Source organism: Protopterus annectens, chromosome 2.part0 (genome assembly GCF_019279795.1).
Source record: "Protopterus annectens isolate FY-2018-M chromosome 2.part0, PAN1.0, whole genome shotgun sequence".
NCBI classification, from domain to species: domain Eukaryota; kingdom Metazoa; phylum Chordata; order Ceratodontiformes; family Protopteridae; genus Protopterus; species Protopterus annectens.
Genome location: NC_056728.1, coordinates 1,878,203,745 through 1,878,213,377, shown reverse-complemented (window position 1 = coordinate 1,878,213,377; position 9,633 = coordinate 1,878,203,745).

Sequence of the window (9,633 nt, the reverse complement as noted above, 5' to 3'; positions counted from 1 at the left end):
AGGTTGGTGTGAGCTGTATACATAGCTGTACAGTGTGGAGTGCAGGCACTGTGCCACTGCACAGTAGCAGGACACAGGTGTGTTTCTGTGCGATGCGTGACCTGGACACATTACATTGCCATGTCTGAAAGTCAGTTCAGCTGCTCAGCAGCACGTATACGGTGGACATTGGTGGCACCTGTAGTAGCTGTGGACAGGCATTCCATGTCACTGGTGTACCACATCGGATGTCCAGGGGGTCCACTACAGTGATGAGCCCACTATGCGTGTACAGGGTGCAACAGTGACTACCCACTGTGGATGTACTGTGTGGCAACATGCCTGTAGTTATCGCCCATGGCCTTGTCTGTCTGGGTCATTGACAATTGTGTGTGGTGGACATCGTGCACACGGCCCTGTGGTGGCCCATGTGACATACAACCATACTAGTCTAAGGTGTCACATTCCCTACGGATATGCAGACAGTGTGGATGTCTCCTATGTCGTGCATAGGTCATGTCATGGTGTGAAAATGTTGCAGACAGACATCCACGTGCATGGGACATGGCATGTGCCATGTCACAACGTGTGCACCCGATGCAGGGGCATAGGTCACATTGGTAAAACCTGTGCTCTGGCCAGATCACAGCTCACTATGTGGTACTGTGTGCATACTGCAGAGGCTTACCAATGCATACTACACATGCAGCCATTGTGGAACACCGACACCATTGTATGCATCGCTGACTGCACGTAACACACTAATAGGTTGTGTGGTGTCATGCCACTCTACGCTAACGGTTGTATCTACTGTACATGGGTGGTGTGTGTGTCGGGTGGTGCAACCTGTATACCGTGACTGGGGCACACACAGGTGTGCATGTCATGCCTGGACACATGGGGAATGTCAATACATCATATCATGCCTTTGAGTAGCAACAGACTTACCTGCGACAGACCCTTGTCTTTGCGACACACCAGACATACCTGTAAAGGGATGACACAAAGGTATACACATTATCCATTACTATCGCCACGGTCAGCACTGTGCATGTCACATCATGCATCTGTGAGTTAGCATGTGCTATGCACATGTCTGCTAACACAACATAGCATACTGTAGTATGCATCTTGTGGCCATATACCTGGCATGTGTTGCTATATTATGTGTTGTACTATGACACCCACTCCCACATCGCTTATCATACAAACATGCAAAACTGACTTACCAGGCAGCTCCGAGCTCATAGTTTGGCAAACACACACCTCCACGATGGATGCAAGGGTTTCTGTGTGTTGTTCCGTGGGTGTCCCCAGACTGGCCAGGAGCTCCTCCGTGGCTGTGAGTGTGGGCTGGGTTGGTGGCCCACCACCTGTCCCACGTTGTTGTCTGGCAATTGCAGCGGCACGCTGTCTTGCATGCTGGATCAGGTCTGTGCAGTGCCTGCGGATCTGTTGGTAATTGCGGTTGTATCCGCCCAGGCTGTTCACCCTCCTGCACATCTCCTGCCACATCTCCTCTCGTTGCTGTGCCTGGTGTGGCACATGACTAAATAGGTTGTTGTGGTTTGAATGGAGGTATGGTATAATCACCTCATCCTCCTGATGGCTGAATGCGGGAAGCCGGGAACGTGGCATTATCTGTAAGATATAATGATGGTGGCAGGTCACATTTACACTGCTGTGCTGGCATACTGTTGGAAATACATTGCTATGACATGTACAACATCTGCACAGTAATCTGTGAAAGGCATCATGTCAGTGACACAGCCGATGTGTTGGCTTCACACCATTGAGCAGTGGGTGTCACATCATATCTGTGTGCCACCCCATCACACTGCACATGCACCATGTAGATGTTAGCCTGCTGTGGACATGTGTACCTGGCTGCACCTGTGTCCATATCACTTGGCATGGGTCCCCATGTGACGTCGGTGCTACTGTTCACCTGGATGCTGTGTATATGTCAGTAAACATCACGTCCGTAGCCATTCTGAACATCAGCAGTGGCACTGTACACATACACATGGACACCTGCACATGCATGTGTTGTGCCATGTACATCCACACAGCACTGTACGTGTGTTGGACAACTTGCCACAGCTCACCTGTGTTGCGCATGTGATAGACATAGGACAATGTGTAACCATGACACATTAGCAGGAAAGGCCATGCATAGCATGTACACACGCACATTGTCCAGAGCAATACACAACACCTGTAACACCACAGGGTGCATCACCGCCACATTACTGCTGTGTATGGTTGATAGTGAGAGTGCCTTTTGTCCATTGCACCATGTAGGCCTGTGATAGCTCATGCAGCCTTGCTGGGCAGGGCTGCATGGTATGGCAGGGTATGCCACATACATGGCACTGGGTTGTGATCCACCTGGGGGTTGACGATATTGACAGGGTGGCTGTCCATTCCATATGTCATTGCTATGTGTATATGGACATTCAACATGTCTATCACCATGGTGTGGACACTGGCCTCAAGCGAGGTAGGCTGCACGCTGCTTGCTGAGGGTGTGTCTGGTGCATGCAGGTATCACACATCCATGCATACACTGTAACCCTGGCAGGTGCTATGTGCTGGGATATTGATCAACACAGTGCTGTATGTGGACACACACCGCTATCCCGTGCACACGGATGGTTGCCTGCACTGATGTGGGTACCACATATGTGTACATCCAGTGCCTGCTGCCACCCCCATGTCTGCTGCTGCACTGCACACCGCCATCACTCCCTCTGTGAATGTGGTGTTGGGCACAGCATAGGTATCCATGTATGGGGACAGGGATGTTCACATAGCAGGGTCACTGATGGTATCGTCGATCTGACCATACACGTATGACGCACCCCTCACACATACAACCCATTCATATTGTTGTTCACAACGGTGACACAGCTATACTGCTATGCTGGAGACATTCACAGCCATACATACACAGATGCATGCACGTCCATCTGTGGCATGGCCTGGACTATTGGTGTGGTTCGGCACATAACGTGTTTGACTGCATCTGGCGGAGACGTACTGTGCACATGTCTACACGGTAAGCCTGTTCTACAGTAGGCATCTGTGATGTGCTGTGCACATATCATATCTGCACATTTGGTTGGTGTACATCGGTCCACGGGCCAGTGGTGGGACACACAGGGATGTTGCTGAACATATATGCATGCAACCCTGTACAGCTGTAATGCTAGCCTCTCAGATGCTCATGTGTCGTGGACGTGAACACCGTACCCGCACATGTGGTTGTGGGCTGCCGCCCATACCCATCTCCTCCTGTGGGTTGCTATCATCCCACACCCTCCTTGTATTGTATGTTCAGGCTATGCACCTATGTGGGGCTTGTGGGCATGCAATACGATACTATATGCCTTTGCACCCATCACAGACAATGTCACACAGGTACACCGGCAGCCGTACACGTCACAGCTTGTTGTCAGCACATCACATGTGGTACACACATAACACATCTCCTGTGGGACATGGTCAATTGTACGGGCATGTCCAACGGTCACATGCCACTGCTACCCCTACATGACGGCTATGCAGGACATGTGGCTGTACAGCTACTGTCACATGTACATGGGCAATGCCCCCCTACCTACATCACATTGTACTACCTGTGGGGTATGTGCGTCTGCATCCATGCTATGGCCATAGATGACAATTGTACATCAATATGTGCAACATACCTCATTGGGGGTTGTCATGTGCACATGTTCCACGTGTCAACGCATTGTTTGTGTCTGTTGGGTGGTCATTGTTGTGCATGGTTTACATGGCTGCCATAGCATACTGTGTGTGATTCCAGGTACTTCATTGGGCTACCAGCATTGTACATTTCCACAGCACATTCCAGCCATCATGTAGCCATCCTAGATGACAGTGGGAGGTGTTCCGCCATGTGCACATATGTCACACAGTACGAGGGTGACTGACACACATTCTCAGGACTGGGTTCTGACTGCTGTGGATGTGTGTGATGGTGTTGACGACCATGACTGCGCCAGATGGTGTCATCTGGATGTGTAACAGTCACAACACACACCTACCTTCACATAGCAACACATCGTCCACAACAATGGACATACCTGCATGAACACTGTGTGCGGTATGTCTGTATGACCACTGCATGTACCACTGGTAGCCACCAGCATGGCTGCCTACAACAGCAGTGTGTATCCTGTGCGAACATGGGTTAGGCCTGTCACAACACACCTGTGTCAGATGGCCCTGTGGTGGGTGACAGTGCAGTTCCACACATCATGTAACAGTATACATCGTGCACCAGTATGTTGCGGACATGTGAACGGCTGTGCTACTCAACATATGCATGCATGACACATCACCTGGTACACCGTGTCTGTCTTGCCACCTGCTATTGTGACCACCCTGTGATGACATCGTACAGGCCACATGGACTGGGACATGTGATGGCTCATTGGTGAATTAACACTCCGGGTGTGTGTCTAGCCAGGTGTCCAGTAGCCAGTGGTCTGCACGCAGGGATACTGTACATTGGCCTACTCTGTCACTGGGACTGTTGACTATGGTCATACTGTACTTATGCAGGCATGTGGTGTTTGTCCAGTCTGACAGTCGTGCTCAACCACACTACCGTGGCACACATGACCTGCGGACATCTGCCTAGGGTGTGCAGCCCACATGTACATCTTCACATGCTATGCTGCCTGTGCAGCAGTGTCACATGTCTGTCTCCGGCAGGCCTGTCACAGGCAGGCACAGCATGCAGTGATGTGTGACAATGCTTACACCCTCCACTGTGCTGTACACTAGCACTGCACACACAGTACGGCACGCATGTCATTTATCTGCAGTGCCTGTGACCTGCCTCCATGCCCTACACAGCACACCTGCCAGTCCAGATTGTACACAGATCATACTTCCCAGACACATACCTGGACTGCAACACACATGGGTGGGTGGTTCCCACACCACACAGTGATTTACACACGTACTGTATACTCCCAAGACACATTGCATCATAGGTAATCCATGTTCAGATACCCATGTTCGTGACCACTACACACATTATGACACGCAACGGTGAATACACTGTACACCACAGGTTACATGCTGGCCGTGTTGTCATACTGTACATTGCACCTGGGACCGTTGATACTGCCATGTACTGACAGCAACACGCACTTCCCTAGTATGGACTCCCATGTACCCACACATGCTTGGCCATGCAGTACGCATAGCTGGGTGACACATTACACGACACATACCATACCTACACTACCCTCAGCATGCACCATACCTCCATGTGTCTGTGTGCTATACCTACAGACATCACCCCTCTGTTTGCTGAACATCCATGCTTCGCAGCCCTGCTAGCCACGCCCTAGACACACGACCATCGCAGCATGCATGGTACATGCGCTGTACAGCCAGTACTACCGACGTCCGCTGACGGAGGTAGTTAATGGCATGGCACCCCGTACAATGGACAGTATACGTGACTATGCCGACACATATCACAGTGCACTTCTGCTACATTTACACACTGGTAGGGACCATGCTGTTCCACACAGAGACATGCTGGTACTGGCCTTTTCACAGACGCCACAGTGGCATTCCTGTTCCATGCACATGTGCTGTATGGGCAACTGTGCAGGCTGTTGCACGGTAGTTATGTTCACATGTGTGTGGTGCGTCACTTGACAGTCATGGTGGGTCCTCATGGTGCATCACATACTCCACAGCTAGCTACCTACACATGACTGCCATACATTGCAGTGTGGGCCCTCACGCAATGTGGTGGTATGTCTCTGCTGTTGGGCTACATCCACATTCAATGCAGCATACAACACTCATGCAGGCATTGCCGACACAGATGTTGCTGGCATTGTGCCTGCCAATGGGGTACCTACCAACAATACACACTCTCACTCACTACAGGGTTCCAATCCATGGCTGGACATTGTATTAACCCTGTGGACACATACAAGGTACCGCCATGCACACGTTATGTCCTAGGACACGGTCCCAATGTCACCTCCGATCTCCGTAGTTGTTGTATCCCACCAACCTGGCTGTTATATGTCTCTGCAGCAGCACACTGAATTGACTGCTAGCCCGTTCATGGACGGTGTGTACCCTGACAACCACACTACCACATCTATCACACTACACATGGGTGGTACTGCATTGCACGTATGGGGCTGCATTTGTACACACATGACTGGGCCATTCAGTATGGCACTGGGCCACATCCTCACATACATGCTTCACACAGTCATTGACGACCTCCATGCCTTTCCTGGCACCCTTGTTGGGCTTCTGTGCACCACAGCATGCCACATCCACATGCTGGCCACCTGTCATACCATTGCATGGGTGGTTGGTGTGGTACAGAGGGTGACACATCAGACATTATCCCCTCTTTGCCCTTCAGCGCCATTCCACATTCTGGTATTGCCAATGTACGCATCCAGCATCACATCATACCCTATGTCTCAGGATGTTATGCCATGTGACTCCTGTACAGGTCACACAGTGGTGCAGGCATATCATGCTACCTACAACATGTCAGGTACATGTGACATTGCACAGTCCTCAGTCATGTGGCCCCTCATGCTCACTATTTGCTTACATACACTACATGCTGTCACAGAGTACTGTCCATGCCTACATATACCACATCTACATACCTGGCAGCATTCTAGCTCAACCTACTCATACTGCTAACAACCATACAGGTGTCGGTGTGGCAGATATATCATGTAGATGTCATTGCGTCAGTTACATCACACATAGTGCATACACATCACCTTTGCATAGTGACAGTCATGCACTGTGTATCACATGGATACTGTCCCTATACATGCATATCACATTGTACATGGTTGCTGTACACACACATGCCCCACATGGTGCTGTGGTTGCCATATTCCACTGTGGCGTGGGTACACATGTGCAGGGCCACACATTTCTGGACTGTATGTCTTGCTGGTACATTGGGTGCCCTTGTACCTGTGCCATACACACATGTACACACGGGCAGTGTTACAATAACACATGTGTGGTGTACCTTACACAACAGATACAACTTTACATGTTACAGTATAGTCATGCCGTGATGTCTACCCGGCTCAGACAGTTTACATATGCAAATGACAGTCGTGAAACACATCTGTGCTCACCTGCATACCACTTACACAGGGGTGTCATCTACTCTGCCATGGGCCATGTTCTCCGCATTACTGATGCATGTAGTACTCCTACATGGTGTTTGCAGTGGGCAGGGTGAATGGAGCACTCCTGCATGTGTGCATACATGCCACATTGCTCAGCCTGGGCGTCTGTGTGACCTCCGCAGACTGGACACACACCGTGCTGTGGGACATAGGTCCTGTGCACATCCCACAGGGACACACTGTGTCACTGGTCATGTGATAGCTCCCTTGCTGGTAGGGTGACACAGACCCATGGTACCACCACAGCGGAAGTACTGTATAGACATACAGTTGACATCCACCTCTGCTGTTCAGTGGACACTACCATGGGGGGGTGACACTACTGTGTACATTGCACATGTGTTTACACACGGCCCTGCCGTATGTCATTGTTGCACACATTGCACCTGCTACAGAACGTTTGGACATGGTTACTTGCTGTTCCCTCCATTTCGGGTACCTATTCTGCTACTACTCTGTCCCATCTGTGCAGGCCATACGTATCCTGTTTATGTACATAACATTAGGCCATCCCTCCATCATGCATGCTATGCCTGTGATACTGTCTATGATTTCTGAACATATCCATCATGACAGCTTTGCATTACACATACTTGACATAGTCACCACTACTGCGAGGCATACGTGCACGTCGTGCACACATTCCGTATGACATCGACAGTATATGCCCATACACATGTGTGCTGTGACACTATACATACATGTCCTATCCCCTGCTGTGGCACTTCATTGTTAAATATCCACTGCCAGCATCAGCGTGGGTGGTGGCATTGTTCTGTGTTTGAAATCCCTATGGCGGACCTTGAGTTATCCCGGCTGTGTACATGTTGTCCCACTGCTGTGCACACGTTGTCCACAGTCGTTGGTATGCTCCGCGGCTTAGCACTACATAACCACATTTTACCACTCTCTGCCTGACGGACAGGTATCTTTACTTACACACACCGTTCACATACAGTGCAGATTCGTCATACGTATCATGCGTTAGACACCAGTACATCTCGTGGGTTCGACATACCTTTCCGGTCTTTTGTTCCATATTCCTCGCTACTTGCTTGATACACGTCAGTGTTGTCTTCACTATTTGTTCTGTATGAACATACGGTTTGAATATCCAGGGCGTCTTCCTTATATCCGTCGTCACCTGAGGCATGTGGGTTCATCACGCCAATAGCTGTTCCTCAGTGTGTACTTATGCGCATATCACCGGTGCACCCCCTCCATTCGTACGTTACGCATCGGTACTAGGGCATGGTTCATTCCTCGTGTGGGCGTTGGTTATTTGCACTACCTTCGTGGGGATGGTATGTATTGTATCATGTTTGTGTGACTGCATCCGCTATGTGTGGTGTCAGGTACATTTCGCTGTGGTGTTAGCCGTGGATTGTGTGTGTTGGGTATGGTATTTTGTTCGACATGTGGGTGTCCGTGTCCTGGCGGCGTCTGTCGATGGCATTGTGCATTCGGATGTGTAACATAGCTGTTATATTCCTGTACACAACGGATGCAGGGATGCATCAGCTGCTGCTAGTGTTTCCCACGCGGGTTGTTGCGGGTATGCCACTGTCATTGACTGCCTGTATGTTTTTGCGACGGTTTCGGCTGGTATCCCTTTGATATGTGCGATGGGGTATATCTGCGGATGTGGGTGACGGGTACGGGGTGTGGGCCTTGCATTTCTACATACACGGTATGCTTGTGTGTGTGCTCCATCCCTGCTTGGGGAGCTGCAGGTTACCAGTCTGTTGTTCTGGGAGTGTTTGTTTTGTTGATGTGGTGTGGTGTCGGTATCGCCTGCATTAGGGTTGCCACCTTTTCAAATGGCCAAAGTGGGACATTTCTGGTACAAACATCAGATATTACAGGCCGACACTAACACACGGTCAGTACAAAGGATAGAACTTAACTTTTGTGCCTAAATAACAGCTTAGTCTTGTAGCATTTTAGTTGCTTATTCTGTTTCTTATAACATTTAGGTATTTTAGATACAGGATAACTGTTTTATGCAACTATTACATTAAATATAGGAAATAATTTTGTCCTAAAATCTCAGGACATTTGCCATTTTTACAATTTTTTGTCAGGACACAACTGCCCGAAGAGGGACTGTCCCTCGCAAAGTGGGACAGATGGTAACCCTAGCCTGCATGTGTACTTCCTGCATGTATTCCTCCTTCACATCGGTTATATTTCTGCGGATGTTCGTACGTGCCTACTATCCATTGGCATTTTGTCATGGATAGTTATGGTGATTGTGGTCCTGTACTTGGGACGGCCTGTATGCTACCGGTTGCCTCCTATTCGTGTGGCGCTTGCTTACTTAACAGTCGTGGAACACACAGCGGTATTTACGGGACGGTACGTGGCCACGATTGGTGCCGGGATAGCACATGCGTATTTTCGCCGTACA